Source organism: Parasteatoda tepidariorum, chromosome 5, assembly GCF_982258835.1.
Source record: "Parasteatoda tepidariorum strain Cologne lab strain chromosome 5, Ptep-v5.0, whole genome shotgun sequence".
Classification (NCBI taxonomy): Eukaryota; Metazoa; Arthropoda; class Arachnida; order Araneae; family Theridiidae; genus Parasteatoda; species Parasteatoda tepidariorum.
In genome coordinates this window covers 23,804,259-23,832,128 of record NC_141759.1, presented here as the reverse complement: position 1 = coordinate 23,832,128, position 27,870 = coordinate 23,804,259, and the positions used below count along the sequence as shown (strand labels likewise).

The window sequence follows — 27,870 nt, the reverse complement described above, 5'->3', positions numbered from 1 at the left end:
GACGGATATGATAATTTTCTTTAATCGAATGCAACCAGAATTTATTTTGTTAATTTTGGAAAATCCTTCCGCTGTAGAAATAAGAAGTTCTTTGGCTTGTTTCCTGAACTATTTTTAGAATTCGATTATGGCAGTTTTCTTTTTTTCTCTGTATTAAAAGATGAGCAGTGGTGGTTCGGGGGATATAGCGTTCGCCTTCCAATGAGGTGAACCGGGTTCAATACGAATTCTGCCCCCGGCTCATATCGACCACAGTGCTGACATAAAATATCCTCAGTGGTAGACGAATTATGGGTTCGAGTCCCCTTGCTGTCACATACCTGCCAACTCTTCCGGATTTTCCGGAAGATTTTATTTTCATATTTAAAGTGGTAGTAAATATATACTATTTTTTTCTTTTATAAGCTTAATTTTTAAAGGATTTTGATCACCACTATTCTTACAAAAATGAAGCACATATATTATTATGCTTTACTATCATGGTTGTCAACTTAAGTTTTTTCAAATGCAACGTATTTGTTTGCTTAAAATTGAAGTTTTAATTTCATTTTAATACCACTGGGAAAAATGATAATGGAATTAAAAGTTGGCAGGTATGCTGTCAGGCTAGCCGTGGAAGGTTTTCGTGGTTTTCCTCCCCATGTAACGAAAATGAGGATTCGTTCCATCGAAAAGTCCTCCTCGAAGGCAAAGTTTCTTCCAGGAGTTCTCTTGTCTTCAAGATTGGGTTCAAAATTACAAGGCTACGGAATTGAACATTGGTAGGCGTAAACCCAAATTTGGGTAGGTTTTTCAACGATGGTTATAAAATATAATATTAAAAGATCATAAAAGCTGCCCGCGTGTGTTTTAAGTGTTACATTTTACATACTCTACAACTTTTTCAGCAAAGAAAACCTTTGTGATTCAGAAGTTTGAAAATATGAAGTAAATACAAATATTTAAATAAATAAAAATAAATAAATAAAATTAAAAAATATACATAAAGGAATAAATACAAATGTACAGAGATTAGAATGATATAAAAAAAATTTAACATTTGGTAATTAGTTTCGAGAATTATGTTTAAATTGATGAACTGTTAAAATCGTTTCATAGTACAAAGTATCATACGAATAGCTCCGCATACTAAAGAACCGCAACTACAGAATTGAAATTTGAAATGCAGATAGAGGTATTTTAAGAAAATTGGTATAACTAGTAACTATACCATATTAATAAACAAATTGCACTGCCATATGAAATATTATTGTGCCAGAAAAAGAAATCAAAAATCCCTAGTATTATTTAAGTAAAAAAAAAAAACTAGCAATGTATCGTACACTAGGAAAAATAGAAGAAAAATGTAAAATCGAGAATTTATATTTTTTCCCAACAAAAATTTCTGTCATTGGAGGATCTTGAATTTCAATGCTTGTTAAAACAATGTAAGTTCCCAGATAAAATTTTTTTGGTATTGCAAATTAAAGTGAAAATTATATATTTTTTTTATCTGATACTAATTAAGCATAACGAAGTTCATAGTTTTGTTTATTTTTTTTTTATTGAGAGCCGATATTCGATGTATAATTATCGATTATGAAATGTCATAAAGCTGTTCACATAGTTGAAATACATTAACTTGCAATTCATAACAGGAAAAAAAATGGACTTACTAAATGAAATATGAGTTTTAAAAGAAAGAATAAAACAAACTTTCTTTTTCTTTTATCTTAGAAACCTACAAAAAACATAGTATTTATAAAATTATCGAAGGTGAAACACTAAAATCAGAGCGAAGTAACAAGAATAATTATGTCTGTCTTAATATTTTAAATTAACAAGCACCACCCTTCCGCAATTTTTTTATTCTTCTCATTTCAAAAAAAAAAAAAAAAGAAAAAGAAAAAAAAAAGGAATTTAACTTAGGACGATATCTTGCCAATAAATGGCAACCCTTCTCTCTACATCACGCAATACAAGGGCATTGCTTACCTGTTTGGCGCTGCAAGAGAGAAAAGATCGTTATTGCTGAGAGGAACGAAAGAAACGAATCACGGGAATATAAGGACCGGACCCGCCTTGGGGCCTGTTCAGTTGAAGATTATATGAGTTGAGAAAGGTATGGCAGAAAAGGGGGGGGGAGATAAAAGAATAAATATTAAAAAAATACTTTCTACCAGGTAGAAAGATAAAGGTGAAGGGGGGATTTAAAGAAGACTGCTAGCTTGACGTTTACTCGCCTCACTAACTCTACCACTTTTTATTTTTCCGAACATTTTGCCTCCCCCCCCCCTCCTGACTTCTATTTTATCATCTGACCTGTTCGTTGGGGTCAGCGGACAGGGGGAAAAGACCTGTTGGGTAGGAATTCGGCCACAAATTCGTTTTCTCATTTTAGTTCTTTCTTATTTATTCATTTGATGTTCTTTTTTATTCGTTTTGTTTGTTCTTCATGAAGAAGAGTATAATAACAAATGGCTCTTTAAATCACTGGCAGTGTTCGTGTATAGGTAAAAATCTTCGCATTGTCTTTCGGATGATACGATGGTTAAAATTTAGTATCGCAGAGTATTATGTTTCTTTCTTTTTTTCTTTTTTAGTTTCTTCTCGGGGTGCCAGAGACTGTAGTTTTCGAAGAAAATTTTCTTCTTCTCCAGTCTTTATTCTTTTGTTTTTTCACTCTGCCATTTTGAACCATTTAGGTTTTTATTTATTTTATTCAAGACATTGAAGTTTGGTTAACAATTAAACCGCTACCATGTTTACTATTGTATGTTTACAAGGCGAACCATTCTTTTAGATACTTTTTTTATTTAATTTTTTAGTTACCTTTTAACCAACGTCCCCTGTAATTTTTTTTTCAAACAACGCGAAATAGAGGTATTTGTGTGCAAATTTTTTTAAACAAAAATAAATAAGCGATTTAAAGCGAAAAACTTGTATATATTAAGATAAAAAACAAGCAAACTAGAAATTGTTTTAAGAACTATAATTTTAAATATCTTACCTACATTAGGGTTATAATTAAATGAAATTCGCCTCACATTTCCTTTAAATAATTAATAAAGTTAAGATGGAAAACAAATTCAAAATCTGGGTAAACCAATATTTTAATCTAAAAAAAAAAATTCAAATTACAAAACGTTCCAAAATATTAGAATTTTTGTATGATACATATTTCAAAGCTAATTAATTTATCTTTTGGTTCTTTTTCAAGTTAAATAGTCGGTAGATTTAATTTTTAAAAATTCATCTATATGCAGTTTTCTTATGTGAGATAAATTTTCGTATACATATGAAATACAGTAAAGCAAATATTTTAAAGCACCATTTTTTTTTTCGAAATTTTTAGAATAATTGAAAATAATATTAGACTTTTATTTTTACTGTTGAAGAGAGAAAAAAAGCGAACGATTTTCGTAAGTTAGTGCGCAACATTTTTAATATCATGTACGAGACCACGCATGCGCAGTGCTTTTCAGTTCAATTATTATTTTTTATGTAATATATTAAAATATATTAAATGTTATGTATGTTTTTCCCACCAAATAACTGAGAAAATGTCTAAAAATATAAAATATTACTTAGCAATAATTATATCTTTATTATTATTTTGTTACTTTATCTTACTTTGTTAATTTTATTATTACTCTGCAACAATTATATCTTTAAGGCTGTCGCCATACGACAATCCTCTTTTGCTAAGCATATGCAATTTTTATATTTTCTTAAAAAATTTTCATAACAAGTTTTGCACACCCAGCCTCAATGTTATTTACGAAAATTTCACAAAATCTGAATCTGGCATAATTTTGTAAAAATTTAAAAAATTCAAATTTCTGATCCATTTTTTTTAACGTTTGGAAGTTTTCTCCAATGAAATAATTATATACTTATTATTTATATTTTTTAGGCTTATAAAAATTATTATTCAATGATTTTAATGATTTTCTTTTAGGCGGAAAAATTTGGAGCCATCTTCTCTGCAGAGGATCAAAATTGCGATAGCATATCTTCGGATCATCCTCAGGGATGTTTCCCGAACCTATTGTGCAGCTCTAATTCGACGTAAATAAAGTACCAACCTGGCTATTGAAAGAAATTTCATAATTTAACTTTCTTTAGAGCGCTTATATTTAAAGGGGGGGGGGGAGATTCCATGATGTCTTGTGCTCACGATAAAAATCATAAAAACCATGTTAATGACTTCAAACAAAGTTTAATTTGCAGTTAAATATGCTCTTTTTAAAATCATACTAGCTCAAAGAAATTGAAGAATGAAAAGCATTTTTTGAATTAAGAAAAACTAATTTGGATTTTTATGTAAAAAAATTATTTTTATACACAAAAAATATGAAAGATTAACCAATATGCAAGTGCTAGTTTGAATTTAAGCGACATGCTCAAACCAATAACCCAGTTTTAACATAGGTTTATTAGAAATCGAGCTGTCTTGTGCGAAAAAATGAAAAAAATTGAATAGAGAAAAACAGATTTAAAGACAAAACTTTGAATATATAATTTTGAACAAAATACTTGAATTTGCAGACGATAATTTTTGAAAACGAACGTGTTATTTTCTGTTTTTAATTAATGGGTTTCATTATTTTTGCTGCAATTTTGGAAGTTTCTTGTGCATAATCTTGCACTTGATGTCAAATTGTTATGAATAAAATAGGTCATAACACATATTCTTTTTTTTAAAAAATTTAAAATTTTGTCAAGAAAACTCTAGAGCCCTTAAATTATTTGCCTGTTCTAAGGACCAGATAATTATCTTTACGACAAGATGGTATTAATAGTTTAAAATTAGTGGAAGGCACTGCAATTGTGGCTTTTTTTATTTTTCTCGGCGAAATAACTTCGAAAAACACAGCTGAATCTTTTCTCTTTTTTCAAAATTCTTTACAACCATAATTAAATTTTTATTGTTGGATAAGCTATTCTTAGAATTTAATGGTGTCCACAACAGTCACGCTTAGACATTTTTCTCTATAAGTCATAAACTGATGACATATTATGTATAGCTATATTTTTACATTTACGATAAAGTATTACATTATGCCTGGGTAACATTTGTATTATTGCAAATAATAATGCCCATATTACGTATTATGATTGCATTTAACTTGTTCTATTATCATTTTATTTGTTCTATTTTTACCTTAAAACTCGACACTTTCCACAAGAGCATAATCTTAAGAAAATATATAATTATTACAATTTCATGTAAGAACATTTTATTAATAAATCGTAATTAATGATCTTGTCATAACTAAATGAACGCTTAGGTTAATTTGAAAATAAAAAACTGTAAATGAAAAAAAAAAAAAACTTTGAAAAAACATTTTGTGGGACTCAATGAAAAGAAATAAATGAGTAATTTTACTCATTAACCCAAAAGTTATATCATTATAATAGTTCAAATGGGAAACTGATATTATCTCTCTTGAATAGAGTTTTCTTTTCTTCATATTTTTAGAAGTTGCAAGAAATATGTAAAGATTTAGATTTGGCAACATCTAATGTCGGGAGATTCCTTATCCTGTCTTCTTTTTAATGTTGCTCTAGAGAAAGTTATAAGAGATTCTGAAATCAATATCAGAGGCAACATATTTTCAAAATCTATTCAAATATTGGCGTATGCGGATGATTTAGACATCATTGCAGGAACTGTTCCTGCATTAAAAGAAGCTTTCCTTTCTTTGGAGCTTGCTGCGAGGGAAATGGGACTAATCATCAATACCGATAAGATCAAATACATGCCTGTACTTGCTAAATTAAATTCTTGTGAATCCTATCTGGAGATTGGTTCTCACAGGTTTCAGACTGTTCAGAATTTTACTTACCTTGGTTCAATAGTTACTGCCGACAATAACAAAGACAATGAGATTCGGAGTCGTCTAATTTGTTCAAATAAAGCTTTTTATGGTTTAAAACGTTTTTTCAAATCATCTCTTTTATCAAAAAATACAAAACTTTTACTCTATAAAACATTAATTAGGCCAATACTTACCTATGGCTCTGAGACCTGGAACCTAACTCAAGCTGGTGAAAATAAAATTGCCATTTTTGAGAGAAAAGTTTTGAGGGCCATCCTTGGTGGGATAAAAATAAATAATTCCTGGAGAAGACGATATAATACTGAACTGTATAAAATCTACAGAGAGCCAGATATTGTGAAATTCATTAAAATAAATCGAATGAACTGGGTGGCTCACATTTTCAGAAGGAATGATGACTCAAATTTAAAGAAAATCCTATTACACAAACCCCTAACGAACAGGAAAAGAGGTAGACTCAGGCTGAGATGGCTGGATTTAGTTGAGACTGATTTCCTTACTCTAAAGGAGAAAAACTGGCGAACAAGTGTCAGAAGTAGAGAGAAGTGGATTCGAATTCAAAGGAAGGCACGGGCCCACCCTGGGCTGTCTAGCCAGATATGATGATGAACATCTAATGTCTCTCTTGACATCAACGCATGTGCGATCTGATAAAATAAAGATCTCGAGAGAGATAAATAAATATCCGCAAACAATGGATAACTGATCATTATTTAAAAAAAAGAAAAAGCGTGAAAGAATTTTTCAAAAAAGCACGTATAATTTCAATAACTTCCGAACGAATTGAAATTCGCAGTAAATTTACAAATAACTATGCTCCCATCTTGTCTAATTTATGCTGTGTAGCAGCGTTTCTGCAGACTGCAGAGTGAACCACATGATATTTTTTAAGAGAATTTTAACAGTTGAAAATTCTCAACTAATTATCGAAAGTTTAATTTTTTCCTTACATTTGTACGCCGTGCACTACTTTCTAAATGTTTTTATAATTTAAATTTTTTAAGTCTTGCATTTTTTTGCGCAGCAAAGCAAAATGTAACGTTTAAAACTCTAAACAACGGCGATTGCGTCGCGTATTTCTTGATCTTGAGAGATATAATAATTTTTTATTTTTTTAAAATGACTGAAGCAAAAATTTCTTTTCACATATGAAATTAAATTTATTTTCAGAAACTCAAATATGTCATTTTAAAGAAAACTGAAATTTGTTAACATAAAAAATAAATTTAAGATTTGCTTGTCCGCTTCCCCCCTTTTGAACTTTAATAAGTTGCCTGATTGGAGGGTATATTTTCTTATGTTTGACTGCCCATGTGCGCAAAAAGATTAAATTCTAGAAATCAAACCAGCTCTTTAAGAACTTTTGTAAACAAACGTCATGCAAAAGCAAATAATTGCAAATAGTTCGAAAACAAAATGGCTAAATAAATAAACTGAGAAGTAGAATAACGATAAGGTTGGCATCTTAAAATTTTATTTCTCTAAGTTTGTTCATATAAGCTGTAAGTTAAAAAAAAAAAAGGAAAGAAAAAAAAACGATTGTCATTTAGCCAGTTTGACCATGGTGCATTGAGGTCAAAAAATAAATAAATAAATAAATATAAGATAAACTAAAATATTTAAATCATTTAAACACTTTCTTTCTCTAGAATCTTTGGATGGAATGATTTCTTTGAAATGGAAACGGCCAAATATCTGGAAAAACGTGCATTAGATAAAAAAAAAAAAAATATCTGTAAAAACGTACATTAGATCAAAATATATGGAAAAACGTACATTAGATCACAATATATGGAAAAACGTACATTAGATCAAAATAAATGGAAAAACGTACATTAGATCAAAATATATGGAAAAACGTACATTAGATCAAAATATCTGGAAAAACGTACATTAGATTAGATCTAGAAATTTTGCATAGATGCGTTAATGATACGAAACTCATCCATTGAGGTAGGGACACTTTCAAAATCTTAAATACTGACTACGATTCGTTATTGCAGATTTGAATTTTCCCTTAAAAAAATGCACCAATTTGATTTGCAGGCTGTTGCATTTCATTTCATATAAGTAGGCGCTGTAATTGCAAAATGAAGATGACGTAAAAATAAATAATAGAAAATTTTAATGAAGAAAACAATGAAAAAGTATAAACATGGCAAATGATCGTCATTTTCATATTTTTCATAATTCAACTGCTTTATGCATGATTTTTTTACTGTAAATATAGTAATATGATTGATAACTAATACTATCTTCATCTAACTTGATTTCATTAATATGCAGTTTTGAAATATCATATAATATTCTGTTATATAAAAATTTGTTTATTTTTGGCCGAAATTATTTTAATACGAGAGTCGCATTTTCATCTGTCAATTTTAGCATGGTGCTTTTTTGCTTTTCTTTTGTACTCGCTGTAGGGATAAACTATCTTTATTTTATGAATGAATAAATAAATTTAAAAAGAAAACGGACTTCTGATTTCATGAATTTTTTACTTCATAATCACTGTGGTATATATTTTCTTTTAGAATCAAACAAAGAGCATTATTATTTTTTGTTTAATTTAAATTGAAGTTTTCTTTAAATTTGATTTATTGTGTTTTTAAATATCGATTAGCGTTTTTAAAATGCATAAAATTCTTGTTATAATTAAAAGTAAGAGAGAGATAACGTGAATCTCCAATTGAATTTTGATATATTTATGATATTATTTTAATTCCATCAAACAAATAGATTGACAAGCAAACAGTGGAGTATAAGGAGGGAACTGGTGACCACCTCAGCATTTTCCGACCTTTAACCAAGCGTTCTTTCGTGGACCGCTACTGGGAGACTAGGAGCCTTTTGAATTCACAGACAGAGCTGCTCTACAGTGCTGCTCTTCTTCTGTATGTTTTTTTCTCTCTATGCTTGTTCTTTATATAGTTCTCTGTATTTATTACTGTAGTTGTCTTTTAATCATGCCTATAGAAGTAAAAAAAAAATTTAATTAGCTTTTATGATAGTTAAAGTTGTTAATAAAGACAGCGTTGGTTAAGAGAAGAAAAAAAGCTTTGCAATTTTTAATAATTGGAGGGGGGAGGCAGGTATAACCCCACAAACCTAAAATTGTTCAGGAAAAGTATTCATAAAATCTAGATCGAAATTTGCATTCAAATATTAAAAATTGGAAGGAAAGAAAAAACATGTGACACTATAAAATATGATTTTAAATTATGTAAAAGTTAAGCATTCCCACAACAGCCCATTGGAAGCCAGAGGTATCAAGCAAGTTAAATGCTCTACAATTTCATGACAGTATGAATCATGGTGACTATGTGGTCAGAATTGAACACCGACCGCCTATACTTCCCAGACAAGAGGGTACCAATCGATATCAAACTGCGCGGGCTTTTAGCATACACCGAGCATACCCAGTTCCCCATTAAGCCGCTGTGGCTCTTCAATTAACGAATTTAAACTAAAATTTATAAGCTTATTAGCAGTAAAACAACTATGATATTACAATGATATCATTTCAATAATTGCTATCTTTCGCTAAAAAATGTATCTGTAATATATGTGTTAGTATATATAAATGTTATATAATAAATGTAATAATGTAATATGTAATAATGTAATATGTAATAATGTAATATGTAATAATGTAATATGTAATAATGTAATATGTAATAATGTAATATGTAATAATGTAATATGTAATAATGTAATATGTAATAATGTAATATGTAATAATGTAATATGTAATAATGTAATATAAATGTTATATATGTGAGCTTTAAAAAAATGTCCTTATTTACATATTTAAATATTGAGGGGTCGTTATAATGTCTTCCAAATGTCCTAATAAATTAGTGCTTTTCAAAATAAAAAGTGATTGCATTTAAGGAAAATTATTCTGATTTTCTTATATTTGCCAATATTTTTTCTAAATCGGCATATCAGATAGATTTTTCCTTGTTATAAATCCTTTAAAAATTTTGTTAGCTGTCAATATGGCTATCTTCTGAATGACAGACATATCATGGAACAACTTTATCACTAGTTTTAATTTTAAACAGGAACTGTATTGATTTATCTAAACAGCTACCCCCCTAGATATAAAGACAGAAGCATAGGCCCTGTATTAGTCCCTGGCTACTCCTAAAATACTCAAATATATATTTAGACTAAATATTTGTTTAGTTTAGCTGCACTTTATTTTCCCACTTCGCCGGAGCCAGCTGTATTTTCACTTAACCATTACTAATCTTACCCTTTATTTCCCTGGCTTTTTTGGCGTCCTAAACATTTCATCAGTCTTGCTTAAACATTGTGCAAGGTAGCTTAAAGGGAAATTCCTCTCGGCGCGTCGAATTCCTGTGTGGTAGTATATCTAATGGGCCCCCAAACAGCATGTCGTCCGAAAAGAGGGACAAAATGACTCAAAAGCGGGTACATGAAAGCAAAATTGAACCCTGTAGAGTAGAATAGGTATATGCACAGGTGTGGCCACGCTGGATGCCTTGTAGTCCGAGCTTATTTCTTTTGTCGTATGTTTGGGGGAGGGAACGTCCACGGGTCAGCTGCTTGGAATAAAATGGAAAGGATAGCTTCAAGCTCCAAGACGAATAAGATAAGACAAGTTGAGGTATTTGTAAAAAGGCATCTTTACTAAGAAAACGCAAATGGATCATCGGCAGTGATGGATCTAGTTAGAAAAATGTCGTGCTCGTAAATTTAAATGGTAAAAGAGACAAGGCATCTGTGTAGAATTAGGATTAGTACACTTACTTTTAACTTTCCGATGCTCAAACAGGAAAAAAAAAAGACAAAAATCAATACAAATTCGGAGAGAATTGATATTCGTTCGTTGCATGCGTTTTCCGCATGTGTAATTTATGTAAAAAAACAGCTAATATGTTAAGTGCTTTTTAGTAATTTTAAGAATATTCTGAAAAGTCCAATTCCAGCAAAGTATCGTAAGCTGGATTAGATTTTCACTGTGCAAGTGCATGGGTATACGCAAAAGGGGAGGAGGTCGAGAGAAAGAGGGCATTTGCACAATCCTGGAAATTAAATACAGTTATAACGGGCCCTGATTTAACGAGAACCGGATTTAAAAAAGAAATCGGAAATGCTTGGTTAGAACAATGTTAAGGAGGAAAGCTCGCTTTCTAAGAGCCAGCTCCCGTTTTAAGCGACTGAACGCTTTTGTGTCCTATAATACTTGTACTTAATTATGTTCTAGTGCAGCTAATCTTTTCTTACAAAAATTCCTTTACAATATTTTTCGGGTCGACCAAATTCCTTTTTAATGTTTATGTCTTATAGTTTTTATCAGAAATATTTTAACACAATAAGACACTTTCAAAGCAAATAAATTTCGCTTGCATTATACAGAAATTAAAAATAAATAAAGCTAGTACTGTATTTCTAATTTAATGAACTTTCGTGATTTTTTTCACGGACTCGTTTTTTTTACGAGCACTCTAATGAGTAAATTTTGCGGTCCCTTCGTACTCGTTATAGCGAATTTGACAGTATACTAAAAGTACTGTTTTGCTTTCAAATGTTATTTATTTATATAAATAGATATAACGTATGCTTGTTACGTGATTGAATTTAATATTCAAATTTTAAAGCCGGATAACCACAACCTGTAAAAACTTAAAAAGTGAGAGAAAAGTATCGAGACAACTCAATATTTTTACCGATTTCTCTTACCGAAAAGTATTTGTAAATTATGGAAATGTTCATATCTAGATATTACAACAACTTAACTAAATTTCTATAACTAAGGCTTGTAAACTTACTAACTGTCTCTTAAAAACAATTATCTTCACTTTTTTTTAAAAAAAATTATTTTTATTTATTTATTTTTATCTCCGCTTGTGCCACTTTTGTACTAGATTTTGTGACCGGACATTCTTCTTTTGTAACGTTTTCGGTTTAATTTATGAATAAGGATATCTCCGCTTGTAGCACTTTTGCACTAGATTTTGTGATCATACTTCGTTCGTAACCTTTTCGGTTTAGTTTATGAATAAAGGTATCTCCGCTTGTACCACTTTTGCACTAGATTTTGTCATGATACTTCGTTCGTAACCTTTTCGGTTTAGTTTATGAATAAAGATATCTCCGCTTGTACCACTATTGCACTAGATTTTGTGATCATACTTCGTTCGTAACCTTTTCGGTTTAGTTTACGAATAAAGATATCTCCGCTTGTACCACTTTTGCACTAGATTTTGTCATGATACTTCGTTCGTAACCTTTTCGGTTTAGTTTATGAACAAAGATATCTCCGCTTGTACGACTTTTGCACTAGATTTTGTGATCATACTTCGTTGGTAACCTTTTCGGTTTAGTTTACGAATAAAGATATCTCGGCTTGTACCACTTTTGCACTAGATTTTGTCATGATACTTCGTTCGTAACCATTTCGGTTTAGTTTATGAGTAAAGATATCTGAGCTTGTACGACTTTTGCACTAGATTTTGTGATCATACTTCGTTCGTAACGTTTTCGGTTTAGTTTATGAGTAAAGATATCTGAGCTTGTACGACTTTTGCACTAGATTTTGTGATCATACTTCGTTCGTAACGTTTTCGGTTTAGTTTATGAGTAAAGATATCTGAGCTTGTACGACTTTTGCACTAGATTTTGTGATCATACTTCGTTCGTAACGTTTTCGGTTTAGTTTATGAGTAAAGATATCTGTGCTTGTGCCAGGTTTACTCCAGATTTTACGACCGGACATACTCAGTTCATTATGCTGCATTGGTTAAAGAAATAGTTTGAGTAACTTTTACATTCTACAGAAATTGTGCATTTCAAAAAGTAATTAATAATGAAGCATTTATTTCTAATATCTCTAAAATTCCATGGTTGCACTTGCTTTAAGACAGCTGTTACCAGTGTCGGAAACGATGTTTGTCTTCTATTTGTTTGGGTTAGTAATAATTAATTCTGTACATCGTTCTCTCAGGTCTTATATATCTTTATGTTCAGTAATTTTTTTTAAAAAAAGGACTTTTTTCCTCGAATCCCTGAGATTTTAAATTTTAGCAAGGGAATATTCAGTGATGTTTATTTGAAAATTGTCACATTGTTTCTAATGGATAATTCGTTTTAAACTCTTAAATTTTGTGTTTTTCTTTTTATACCAATTGAGTAAAAATCACAATTCATTTCCATGAATGCGGTGAATTAGTTTCCCAAAAAGGCCTTTTCATAGTAACCCATTCCTTCTTAAATGCATAAAATGTTTAGTATTTCGTAATGAATTTGATTCATTATTTCCATAAATTCAAATCACCATACCATTTTCATTTGGAAACGATTTAAGGCAAAATAGTTAACAATCTACCACGGTTTGAAATCCCGCAAAAAAGGTTTATGATACTATTAAATTTCCATTAGATGTCTTATAAAACTTCTTAATTAATCTCCACATCACGCTCATTGTTTTTGTGTCTATTAGTTGTTTGAAACTTCGGCCCACACAACACGCGATGCAGCATCACAATACTTAGTTCAAAACAAAAGAGGCTGGACAAAACAACCTTGAGCGTATTTTCTCGAAATTTCCCTGCATTTATCTTTATTGTCTTATGCAGGTCGTCAACATAAACGGTAATTATAGAAAAAAAAAATTGGGAACTGATTTTTTTATATTTTTTTACTTATGATTGCAATCAAAAGTTGATCAGTTTGAACATGTAGCTGCATCGCAGAAATCAAGTTATTTCATGCAAATGCTTTGGTTTAAACATTCTACAACGATAAACGATATCTATAGAAGAAAGGGTTTGATAGAGACTAAACTCGGACTATCTTAAATTGTATGGATATTTTTCAAAAATTTATAACTGGAAAAAAGATAAATAAATTAATAATAACTAATCCTTGAAACAAATTCAGGTGACCGAGCATGGCCTACTCATGGCTGAAAGCCCTTATATAAAAAGGCGGAAAAAAGGGGAAAAGCTGGTACGAAAGACATTTTATTCTAGCATTTTTTTCCCCTCGAGAAAAATAAAATATCTGTAACTATCCAAATTTCTTTCATAATTTTTAGTATATGTATAAGATTACTTCTATTCCAAGATAAAGTAAATATTGTTGAATAGCTTAAAAATCTATTCGAAGATAAAGTAGATATTGTTGAATAGCTTAAAAAAAAGAATAAGTAAACTCCTCCCAAAAACTAGCTGTAATTAAAATGGTTTTACTACCAGCCTTTCCTATTTTCCGTCTTGCTTTCACCCATGGGCCTACTAGGAGACTCCCTTGGAAGTTTTATATATATTTCCCCATATGCGAATTTCTTACCCCTCCATAGATATAAAGGCAGTTATATCCCCTATATTAGTCCCTGCTCTGTTCCTCACATGCCGAACGTTGAAGGCCCTGTAATTAGTCTTTGAGTGCATACTAGACATGATTCTTTATCGCCCTCACGATCACGAGGAATGTAAGAAAAAAAGGTACAGGAAAAAAGGTTCCGGAAAAAAAGGTTCCGGTAAAAAGGGTTCCGGTAAAAAAGGTACCGGTGTAGGGAAAAATATTTGAAATGAGAAGATGAGATTGAAGCGCCTATTTGCTGCTTCATTCATTGTCGAGTCTGTTTCTGTTGTCGCGTTGTTTCAATGAGCTTCTTTTTCAGCTTTATGTTTCTTAAATATGACAATTATTCGTCAAAAATTGAATAAAATTTAAGGTAAAATAATGTCTTAAATAATATTTTAAGTGATATCTTAACTGATATCTTAAATCTTAAAATAATATCTTTTCATAAAAATCGTTTATTTAATCGAAGGTCTTGATTCTAAATGGATAGTCTGTTACAAAAGCGTTATTAGGTTACAGTAAACAACTGGGGATATTATCTTCTTGAGGGGGGGGGGTGTTTTGCTTATAACACGGCATCATATGGGAATTTTTCAACATTAAAGTATTTTCCTAATACTTTCCTTCATTCCTCTCCTTGTTTATTGTTATGTTTTTTAATAAATTACAATTTATAACATCACCGAAAACATTATTCAATCCTTCAGATAACCAATGCCAGGTTTGGGGCACCGGTTGATGAACAGACAGTTACGATCTTTCCAGATTCAATGTTACAGTATTTAATATCACCCTTTATTTTTATGATGTTGGGGGGGGGGCGAGAGGTGAGTATTAAAAAGTTATTGATTAAGTTATAAAATCAAAATACAATACCTCCTAAATATTGAATTAATAATTGCAACCCTAAAATATGGCATTATTATAATGTATCTCAAAATAATAATATAATAATAAGCAATGCAATAAACAAGGCCAATTACTTCAAATCCACTATCACGTTAAACCACTAGGACACGCCTAATGGACTAGGACACGTCATATCCCCCCCCCCCATTTTCTGGCTTTTTGGAACTTGTTTTAACGTTAGGTGTCATTTCTTTATTGGATATTTTCTCTGTTTGTGACTTTTTTTTTCATTATTTTAAAAGAATAATTAAAAAAAATTTTTTTCTTTAAATGTTCTTTTTTTTGCAACTGTTTGCAATTTAAATTTTTTTTTTTTTAAAATTGCAAACAGTTTTAAATATCTGCAATGACTGTGCGTTGCTTTGAAAGGGGCAGTGATTAGTTTAAAATCCATTATAAATTTAAGACACACTTCAGAGAACAAAATTACATAAAAAATATTCCAAAATACTAATTTTAATATATTGTAATAGCAGAGCCTAAGTAAGGGGAGGGGGCAATTAAGCCATTGAACCAGATCCGCGAGATTTTAAATAGAGAGATTCACAGAGATTCAATATTAATAATATTAATAATTTTTATTATCATTATTACTTATAAATAATGTCGATTTGTTGAAACAATATTCTTGAATTTGAATACTCGAAGGATTTGTTTTAATTTTTAATTAGATGTATGAGAATCTAGGCATGGTTCACAGTTTTCTGGAGGTCCAGCACAAAGAAATAAAGTGTTAGAAAACAAAATTATTAGAAATCAAAAACCAAGATTTAAAAAAATTAAAAAGATGTTAACATTTTTTGATGGTTAAAATGCACTACAATTCACTTCCACTGGCCCATATAGGGTTGATAAAAATTTATGAATGGTATGAAACTTAAAAGAGAAAAAAAAATTCTTGTATCTTTCTAAAATTTGAGCGAGAATCAAATAGGGTACCTAGTTAAATTACAGGTAATTTAAAATAAGACAAAACTAAAATAGGAATTCAAAGTTAATGCAGGAACTTACCTGGTTGTAGCAAATTTTTGCATACTTGAGTTGGTTGAGGGCAATAGCATAATTTCGGTGCCCAATAATTCTGAGTATTGTTAATCTTTATATTGATAAGTTAAAATTCTTAAAATCTGTTTTACAACGTAAAATTAACGAGAGAAGCAACGAATATTAGTACAAAGAAGAAAATTTTTTTAGAATTACTAAACTTTTTTTAACTTTGGTGGCATCGGTTTTTCAGTTTTGTTCATGCTTGCGTATAGGTGATTAATAACGATTTATATAATTTACTTTTTGTTATATCCCATTTGAAGAACTAGTGCACACATAAAAATAATGCTATAAACTCGCTTTTTTTTTTAGATATTATTTTAATACCTGCTGAACATTGAATTTCTTGAATTTATTCACCGAAATTCACTTTATTTAACTATGTATAAATTTTAAATGTATATTTTACTTGATAAAAATGGCAGCAGGAGTAGCCTGGTTGGCAGGAGCAGGACTCAAGTTTGTGAGGACGGGGGTTCGAATACAGCAAGCCGAACACTCCCCGTGTAGTAAAATGATGACTGGTGCACGTTAAATCTGTCGGGTCACGAAGCCCTCCATGTTACCATAACAAATCAATACCACTGGGGGTACTGAATTAAGATTGATCGCTCTCTGGTTGAGGTCAAAAATTACGAGTGGATCAATGAATGGGTCCGCCCTATAAACGGGTGTGACGTATGGATGCGACAGAAATCGAATTATTGGCCATAGATGGCGCCACTGGAAAACGAGGACTATGGCTACCCCTCTGATTTAATGGCCGACTACAGCAACTTGATAAAAATCAAATTTTTGGAGGGTGTCTAATAAATGTAGAAAATGAATATTTAAAGGCCCAATTTTACTCATGCTTTGACCGGGCTTAAACAAATCCTAGCGACCAATTTAGCTAATATAGAGTATAAATCTAAAACTTTCTAAGAAAAATTACCAAAAAAAAGAATCCCCATCTTTTTCATTCATTCTGACGATATAAGCACCACAAAGTTCATTTTTTTAATTTTAACAAATTTGATATGTCGAGCTATGAAAATTCTATAAATTTTCGAGTTCAAACATCATTGCCAGTTGACCGTTTTCTTTAATACCACCACTTTTCTCTCAAAAATTGCTATTTTTTGTTCTATTTGAAGCTAGGAAATTTAGTTCATAATTATGTTTTGACCAAACTCCTAATATCTGATTAAGAGTAGCGATGGCTCAGGGGATAGAGCGTCCGCCTTCCAATGAGGTGAACAGGGTTCGGATTCCAACGATGGCTGGTCGAGAGGAATTCCGCATCCTACTTGCACCGATCACAGTGATGACGTAAAATTTTCTCAGTGGTAGACGGATCATGGGTTAGAGTCCCCTTGCCGTCAGGTTGACCGTGGAGGTTTTAGTGGTTTTCCTCTTCATGTAACGCAAACGCGTGATACTTCCATCGAAAAGTCCTCCACGAAGGCAGATTTCTCTTTATACTTGTTCCAGGAGTTCCCTTGTCTTCTGGATTGGGTTCAAAATCACAAGGCTTCGGAGTTGATCATTAGTAATCGTAAACCCAAAAAATTGGGTCGGCTGTTCAATGACGTTTATAAAATATCTGACTAAAAAATTGTGAATATTTGGAAAAATTGCTTGTGGATTAAAATTTCTAAAGTTGTATCAGATTTGAATAGTATTCATTTTGCCTAATCTGACAAAGCTCCTGAAGGTGACAATATTATTTTTTTCATTAAGTTTTTGCGTGTCATTATTACAACTGCCACTCTTTAGTGTGGCACGCGTGCCACGCTGGATCTGCAATCTTGAAGGCCATCTATAGGTGTATCATTGATCACGAAAATTCTAAGTAACCCCTAAGATATTACGATTTTGCGCATAGTAAAAAATCCATAAAAAAATTGATTACGTTCCAACAGATTTCGTAATTGTTCCGATAGATGAGAACTGTGTTTTTATATTTAAAAATGGGGATAAAGTTGCTTCATTTATTTGCCAAATACTGGCTGGAAAGTTTGCATACATCAATTCTGAAAAGGGTAGAAACTGTTACACAAATTATAATTTTGTAGCTTATTTTCGGGGGGAAGATTAAAATATTCATGACTACCAAGATTGATTGATTTATTAGAGTTACAACATTCATGTAAGATTTGTTTTTATCCGATAAAAAGTAAATAGTGATGAATAGTCTATAATTAAATTAGTAAAAGCTTATTTTATTCTTTACGAAAACCAGCTACAAATTTACAGGGTTTCTCTTTTACGTTTTCAGCCTCGGCGCTTATGTAGGAAAAATTTAATTCATTATATCAATTAATTAGTAACTAATATAGCTGATAATTTATACCGTTTTTTGATGAAGATAGTTCATAGTATCAGTTGAAAAACAGATTAAAATCAAATGAGTTATTGGGTCTATCGAAAAGTTCTGACGATAGAACATGATTCCATTATATAATTATTGAAAAGGTGCCTTTATAAAAAAAAGTGGTGGAGCATTTTCTCTTAAATATATAACAGATATACCGCTTAGTTTTGTCGGATACTTACAAGTTTGAATATGTAAGCACATGCTCTTTAGCGCCTTATAATATGTCGTGTTTTTTTAAGCTAAAACATTATCATTGAGTTAAAGCAGTGTTTCCCAAACTTAAGACTTTTGTGTACCCTTTCTAAATTTTTCGTAACGCTGCGTACCACCAATAAAAAAATGAACGTATTTTTTACTATAAAAAGTTGCAATAAAGTTAAAAATCACAACTGGCTGTTGATATCACTATTTATTAACTGTTAACTCTGCAAAAAAATAGCCAATAGAAAAATACATAATCATAAATTTTCGTGACTAGCTTTATTTTTAAATAAAAAATTTTGAAATTTTCGTTTGTTGCACGTATTTTGCATAAGAACACGTACCCCCCCTAAACTGTTCCCGTACCCCTGGGGGTACGCGTACCACACTTTGGGAAACACTGAGTTAAAGGGTAAATACCCTATATATACCACTTTCTTTTACAAAATAACCTTTCCCATTATTGTAAAATTGAGTGAGTAATTCTGCTCATAACTTTCCGGTAGATCTAATATTAGCACTTTTTTAAATTTTGCAAGTCTTTTACACATTTAAAGCATAATTTTCAGATTTCTTACATACGTTTTTTATTCTATTTTACAGCAGACACAGTTTTGTGTTTCACGACTACTACCAAAATTCAACTCTATAGCCTTGTAATTTTGAACCCAATCCAGAAGACAAGGGAACTTTTGGATCAAGTATTGAGAGAAATTTACCTTCGCGAAGGACTTTTTGATGGAACTAGCCCGCATTTCTGCTACATGGGGGGAAGAACCACGAAAAACCTCCCATGGTTAGCCAGACGGTAAAAGGGACTCGAACCCATGTTTTTTACGTCAGCAATGGCCAGGCCTGAAAGCGACACGGAAAAGAGAAAAATCTGGTTGTAGAACTATTTCAATAATAGATAATTTTCGGGTGGAGTAAACCTATTGTTAACAATAAACAATTCATTACTATTAATTTTTTCTCGGTTAAAAAGCAGTTCAATAAATGTATTGCAGCCGTTAAAAAAGTTGGTTATTGATATTTTATTATTCCCGAAAAAAAGTTAAAAAGGAAATTTATTTGTTACCAGTTTTACTCTTTACCGTCTTGATATATATGGATTTTCAGCCCTGGCACTGGTCGGTGCGAGCTGGGTGCAGAATTCGTATCACATACCTGCCAACTCTTCCGGATTTTCCTTAAGACTTTATTTTCATATTTAAAGTGGTACCAATACTCGTATTATTCCAATTAACTTTTCGAATTATAATGACAATTATAAATGAGTTTGACCACCACTACATATAAATAATTACAATAAATATATAGAAGCATAATAATCCTAATGCAAGCGAATTCATTTTGTAAATAATTAATTAATTAATTATGCTAGTGCTTGTATATAGTTTTCTCTCTTAAATGGAGTCTCTCCAAACCCTTCCTCAATCATATCATTGCACCTTATTCAATTTATGACTACCTAATCTATGCCTATTAAATTTAGATGAATCAGTTAGCGGCGCTTCGCGCCGAATACTGAGTTACTATTCATTTCCAACTAATGCAAGCGAATTTCAACGGGATCAAAATATAAATATATTTTTGAGTCAGATTGTTTTTCGTTTATTGTTTCACAACCACTCTGAAAATTCATTCTCGGCAAGAGTGAAAGTTGGCAGGTATGGTATCAACAAGTCATCGACAGGGATTCTTACCTGGTTCACTTTATTGGATGCCCAACGCTCTATTCTCTGAGCGACCAAACATATATAGTAGAGATGCCAACTGCTCCGGACATGCCAAAATAATTGAAAAAACGGTAAATAACTACAAAGTAAATTTTGAAAATATTTGATTAATTTTGCTTGCGTTTTAAAAGGTATAGCATGACATAAGCAGAGATGCCAACTTGCTCCGGACAGCAAATAAATATTTTAAAGTGGTAGTTTATCAATTCTTATTCTTGGTATAATGAATTCAATTTAGTATATTTTTATACACCACTATTTCTAAACAATTCATAGGTTTATATAATTCACCACATGCTATGCCTTTTAAAAAGCAAGCAAAGATAGTCAATTATTTGCAAAATTTGCTTTGAAGTTATTTACCGTTTTTTAAATTATTTTAGCTTGTCCGGAGCAGTTGGCATCTCTGCATAAGTACCCAGCATTTTGATTTTATTGGGCAACTGGGCCGCGATGCGACCCCTATCCCATTCATCTGGAATTTTAATACTGTTTTGGTTGAGCATTGAGGTAAGCAGGCAGTGGTGCTTTTATGCATAAGTACATACCCTCCAACTTATGAGGATTTTGAAAATAATTCTTTCTAGTGGTAGCGAACCAAAGTAGAAATTTTTAAAGCAAATGGATCTCTCATAAAACTTTTATCAGAACTTAAGAATCCAGCCATATGACCTGCACTTTTATAAGTAATAGTGAACAAGTTACGCTAAAATTAATTTTTTTTAAACATTAAGACATTAATTTTGCTACCGTCTGAAAAGAAGATTTCTGAAACTACGGAAATTCCGTAGCAGTTGGAGGGTATGCATAAGTACCTAGTCCTAGTGTTTAGATTTTACTGGGCACCTGGGCCGCGAAGCGTCCCCTATCCCATTCATCTGGAATTTTTGAACAGTTTTGGTTGAGCAATGAAGTAAGCAGGCAATGGAGTTGCTTTTATGAATGTTTCAAGCTCTTTGCTTGAATAACTAAAAAGGAATCAAAAATAAATTGAGCAGCTTGCTCTAAACTGTGTTTGTTTGATTTTGGAGTTGTTCAGAATTGTATCAGCATGAGTAAACGTTATTTTCAGAAAGGTTGATGAAATTATTTGTTTTGATAGTTATGATATGAGGCGTCGGAGGTGAAATGTGCAGCTATTGGTCTGTAGTTTTTATCTTTGATATAATTTTCAAATTTAAAGATTTCATTAAAATTTGCTGTTTTACATTCTATGGCTTTATCGAAAAAATCTGCGTTTAGCTTGTATATATGCTGTGATAGAGTTGGTATTTTTAGGTCTGCATGTATATTGGTATTCCGGATGAACCATCTTGCACAGGTTATTTTTCTAAGGATCTTGTTTTGGCACTGGTTTAATTTCTTCAGTAGATGTTGAGGTATCGTTGCCCAGGCAGGTGAGGCATAGGTAAGTATTGGGCGGATCATTGCTGTATATAGTAGCTTCTTTAGGTATGCATAAGTACTAGTCCTAGTGTTTAGATTTTACTGGGCACCTGGGCCGCGAAGCGGCCCCTAAGTATGCATAAGTACTTACTTTACTTTACTTTATTTATAAAAAAATTGGGCACCTGGGCCGCGCGCAGCGGCCCCTATCCCATACATCTAGAAATATACATAAGTTTAAAGTGATAACATTTTGAATTTAGCAGTCGATGTGGTAGCTAATACAAAATTACAAGCACTTTGCTTGGGTAAATAAACATTTGAATATCGAAACTAAAATTGACACATATAAATATAAACATGATTTGAAATATATATATATATATATATATATATATATATATATATATATATATATATATATATATATATATATATATATATATATATATATATATATAGGTTGACATAGATAAATATAATTGATATAACATTTGAATATCGGATCTAAATTGACACATATAAATATAAACATAATTGGAAATATATATACGTAGGTTGACATAAATAAATATAGTAAATATAGCATTTGAATATCGAATCTAAATTGACACCTGTTGACATATTTAAATCTAAACATAATTTGTATTGTATGCATAAGTACCTATACCTACCTATATGACATTTGGACCTGAGTACCAGCCGCAGGCTGCGGCTTTAGCTCATTCATCTGAGTGAAGAATTAGTAAAATTACGTAAGAACGTATCAAATAAAACGAGGGGGGGTTGGGGGTTAGCCCTAAGTGGTGAATTATATAAGCCAACGAATTATTTAGAAATAGTGGTAGACTAAAATATACTAAATTGAATTTATTAAACCAAGAATCACAATTGATAAACTACCACTTTAAAATATGTATTTGCTGTCCGGAGCAAGTTGGCATCTCTGATATAGCCGTGCGCATCTATAGCCGTTTGTTTTAAAAACATATACAGCCTTGCACGGCTATATATGTTTTTAAAAATTTTTTCGTTGTGATGAAGGAAGTACTATTAAAAAAAATTTTTTTTCAAATCCAGTGTGATATATTAAAGCAAAGAATTGACGCCCAATAGAATATAGCGTTCGTAAAATTAGGCAGGTATGAACTAGTATAAGAAAATCAAAATCTTCAAATTCTTTTAATTTAAAATCTTTTTTCGTATTTGTCTTTATTATTATTTATTTTAATATTTTCTTTAGACATTTCAACATAGCGTTTAGAAAGAAAAAAAATTCCCGATAACAGCTTTTCATTTTTATCAGAAATACTTAGTAAAAAACACAAACAACAACTTCACAGATATGAATTATAGTTCACAATCCATATAATGGAATCAAGTGAAGTAAAAAGATAGGAATTTTGATGATTTTTCTAAGAAGAGAAAAGATAAATATAATATGGAGTTAAAAAAAACACAAATTAATCGCTTACATTCTGTTTATTCCAAAGAGGCTGTAAAAGATAAAGTAAAATATTCGTGTTTTTCAAAACTGGTTTTTAACAATTTCAAGAAAATGGAAGAAGAAAACATATCATGAAATGGGAATAATTATTGGAGTTAAATAAAGCGTTTCTTAGAATCAAACTTATAAAATCTATCTCGTAATGCAATCAAGTTTCGAACATATCTTTTCCTAGTAGATATTATATAAAATTATTACTTACCCCGTTTCAATAAGACAGATTTTGTCGAATTCAAAAATAACAGCTCAGAAATCGGATTTGAAGTTCAATCCTTGTAATTTTGGTTCGGGGTCAAGACTTCGTTGCCAAATCTTCGCTAGACAAAACTTTTCGGCTCAAACTTCGTCCATCCATAACTACAAAACTTAGCTGATCTAAAACTTTACCAATGTAGAACTTAGCAGGCAAGGCTGTAGTTAGAAAGTTTTTTTATTTATTTTATTTATTGATTTTGTTTATTTATTTATTAATTTTTTTGCAGGGGGGTAAGGTTACTTTTCAACGATTTTCCGGAACGGATTAAACACTCTAATGAACAAATTTTTAATAATAAATTATTTTGCTTCATGTAAATAATAGGTTTCCAACTTCTTTTTAGCCCACTTTACAAGTTAAAAAATTTTTCAACTTTCTTTTACAATTGTTAAATTAAATTTAAAAAAAAACAACTATAAAAATTATTAATTTAATACTTCTACATTTATTAAAATTAAATTAATTATAAATTAAAACCTTTAAAATATTCACTTTTCTTCTAAATTAAACAAAACCGTTTTTATTCTATATTTTAAATTAAAATAATAGAATATAAAATTTTTTTATTTTATTTAATGCTTGATTTTGGTAAAATTAAGTTAGCTATGTATTTGAATTTAGTAAAATTATATAATATATAAAATATTTTTTATTAAAATTTTATACCTCCATACTTACTCTAATTGAACGATTTTTCATTTAGAAATAAATGTTTTGGAAGATCTTACATGGCAAAACTGTAAGCACAATTTAAAACATTATGATTTTATTTTATAACTCGATTTTGGGTTTTCGACTTCTTATGTTCAGCTTTGTAGCTTTGTAAATTTGATTCCAATCCAGAAAATAAAGGAACTCCTGGATCAAGTATTGGGAGAAAATTACTTTCCTGGATCTAACGACCTTCGATCTGAAGACTTTTCGATAGATCTAACCCGCATTGGTGTTACATGGAGAGGAAAACCACGAAAACCTAATACGCTAAGTCCGATGGCAAGGGGACTCAGATCCATCATCTGTCTACCACTGAAGATATTTTACGTTAGCAGGGTGTCCGTTACGTTGTCCGTGAGAGCAGGGGTGGAATGCATATCGGCCAGCCATCTCTGGGATTTGAACCCGAGCACCTCATATGTGTCTCCATTCATTATCGTATCAGAAATTGAAATCGCCTCCTTCCTACCACTCTTTACGTAGCAGATAAGTGGGGGCATTTACTATTCACTTGAATGAATAATAAAATATCCTGGATAGGAATATATTATTGGATTACATAAAAATAGTGGGCCGGGATAGCCTCTACGGTAGGGCGCTGGTTCGAACCCTGTCGGCAGAAGACTCCCCGTGTAGTAAAGTGACTGATGCACGTTAAATCTGTCGAGTCGCAAAAGTCCTCCATGTTCCTATAACAAATCAAAACCTCTGGGGGTACTGGATTGGAGATCGATCGTTCTCTGATTCAGGTCAAAATTACGATCTGTGGATGAATGAATGGATGTAAGAATGGATCCGCCGTATAAACGGGTGCGACGTATGGTGTGGCAGAAGTCGAATTCTTGACCATAGATGGCGCCACTGAGAAACAAGAAACGCACGCTCTGCCTTAAATTTGCTCGGTTTCACCAAGCAGGCTTGCCCGTGTGGCAAATAGCATTAGAAACAGCAGCAACATAAAAATAGTGGTTTGTAGAGAGAAAACTATTGCAGACGTGAAATTAGCGACGCGAAAATATCTAAGATCCTTTCAAAAATCTCATTCAACAGAAGAAAAAAAATTATTGTCAGCGTTATTTATGTGGCCAAATAAAAAGACACATTTTGAACAAGACTAACTTGGTAACGACCGAAGCGAACTTGATTTGCTAAACAAACCAAAAAATATTGCATAGTAATCTTTGGGGGGGTGGCGTGCGTAAGCGAGTAAGGGATGCTGTTCGCTTTTAATTACGTATATGTTAATTTAATTTTATTAATATTTAATATGTTATACATTCCATTTCATCATTTTATTCACTAAATTTGTTGACTTTACGATTAAACGTATGGTTTTTTTTTTCTTAATATAATTATTTTATTTTTATAACCGTTGATGAACAGCCGACAGAATTTAAGGTATACGCTGCTGCTAATTTTTAACTTGTAGCCTTGTAACTTTGAACCCATTCTAGAAGACAATGGAACTCTTGGATCAAGTTCTGGGAGAAATTTGCCTTCGTGGAGGACTTTTTTAATGGAACTAACCTGTATTCCTCTTTCCATGGAGGGGAAAACCAAGAAGACTTCTCATGGTTAGCCTGATCACAAGGGGACTCTAATCCGTGTCCGTCTACCACTGAGGATATTTCACGTCAGCACTGTGATCGGTGCAAGCCGGATGCGGAATTCGAATTGACCAGGCACCGCGGGGATTAGAACCCGGTTACCTCATTGGGAGGCGAACGCTTGACACCTGAACCACCACGGCTTAAAGATTATTATTAAAGTCAACGGTGATACAGAAAATTATGTATTATTTTAAAAAAAATTATGTATATTTAAAAGAAATTGTTTTAAGATGCGCTAGTAATTCAAAAGTCATGAGTCGGCATGTGCTTCATTCTTTTGCTATATAATTACTAAATATGTATAAAATAGAATAATAACTAAATACGATAAAAATAATACAATAAATAAATGTAAAAGTAAATATAAATAATATAAAAATAATAAATATAAAATAGAATAATTACTAAATACGAGACCTGTTTCTTTGGAGGTTAATTAAAGATTAAAATAAATTGCTCTAAGTCTTAGTGTTCAGTTTTGAATACGTGACATGTTTATATTGTATTAAATTTCCAATATTCTTGGATATTTTAGAGTTTAGACAGTTTTTGAATTTCTCAAATTATACAAATCGATTCGTTTTGAACTCTTCACGCTATTGAAAAATTGAGACATTTTAAAAAAATATTGCAGGGTTACAAAGGACAAAAAAGAAATTTAACCGCAAAAAGTCATTTTATTAGTTACATAGGTTCTCCGTACTAAGAAAAAAAAGGGGTGGAGGAATGATTTGAGAAAAGCATTTTATAACACAAGTTCTCTTGCAAATTTTCACCAAATCTTTTCAACTTTTGACTTATTGGCCTAATTAATTAACTACTATATTGCCTAATCAAAGCAAATTAATTATATTGCTTAATCATTACTCACTATATTGTCTAACTGACTATCTTTTGTTATATTGCTTAGTTAGTTCACCTTTTAACATTTCAATATGTGATGTACGCTTAATATGTTTAGTTTAATATGTGTACACTTTAATATCTCTATAATTACATTTAGAGAACACAACATTATAAATGTGAACAAACACTATGAAAAAAGACTTAGTTTCGCTATTTACAAAACATATTTAAGAATTGATGAAGGAAATAAAGTAAGAATCGAAACAAATACTATATAATAATAACTATTTGTTCGCGAAATACAATAAACGAAGATTTCAAAGAAAACATCCGTTTGCAATGTAGTTTGTACAAAAGATCTTGCTGTGTTTGTTTTCCATTTAATAAACAAACAGAAACTGCAGGCATAGTAATAATAATGAAGAAGAAAAAAAAAAAATAATAAGCTACCAAGTCGAAAAGAAACCATTCTATTACAATTGTAACGAACGCGCCCGTAATTTTATTCCATTTTCAACCCAATTTTCCTTTGGACAATCTCACGAATCTACAGTACATTCACCGTTTCTTGCTGTGGCAAACAACGTTTTCCCAGAAATGTTTTCTATTTAATCGAAAGAAGAAATAAAACAAAAAAGAAATTAAAACAGTAGCTTAGAAAACGTGAGCAACATGAATGACTAAACAATACTTAGTAAAAGAACGATATTAGTAATTTACAGCGTACGCTACTGTTGCCACCGCAGCTAGACAAATAAACGACGTTATGGAATAGAATTGTCTCAAAATCTGCCAAATTGGGTCTGAAAAGTCATTGTTAATTTTTATTAATAACTGGAAAACGCTTTGGAAGTATGCCACAAATTGGCTCATTTAAAATATAGGAGGACTTTTATAATAATGTTTAGGTTAACAGGAAATAAGCTAATAAATATTTTAAACAATGGATATTTTAGCAGAGTCAACGCAGGCATAACTGTTATCAAATAAATGCATAGATATGATATTTATAACTTTTTCTGCAGATTTCGATAGTAAAATTACATAGTTAATAATTTTTTAAACTTTAATTCCTTGAATATCTGTAACGAAAATTTCTACTACATAGCTGTCAACTTGTGTGTGATCAAT

At 31.2% G+C, this 27,870-nt stretch overlaps 1 protein-coding gene and 1 long non-coding RNA gene across 2 annotated transcripts in view; both read right to left on the bottom strand.

The window, feature by feature from the left end:
* LOC107438758 (epidermal growth factor receptor) overlaps window positions 1-2,058 on the bottom strand; it is an 88,672-nt gene extending 86,614 nt beyond the window's left edge. Inside the window, exon 1 of the mRNA XM_087163533.1 lies at window positions 1,975-2,058. The gene's annotated coding sequence lies outside the window, so the exon portion shown is untranslated. The remainder of the gene's footprint in view (window positions 1-1,974) is intronic.
* Window positions 2,059-8,514: 6,456 nt separating this feature from the next.
* Window positions 8,515-27,870, bottom strand: part of LOC139426405 (uncharacterized) — a 47,430-nt gene continuing 28,074 nt past the window's right edge. Inside the window, exon 2 of the long non-coding RNA XR_011637676.2 lies at window positions 8,515-8,795. This is a non-coding gene — a long non-coding RNA (uncharacterized LOC139426405). The remainder of the gene's footprint in view (window positions 8,796-27,870) is intronic.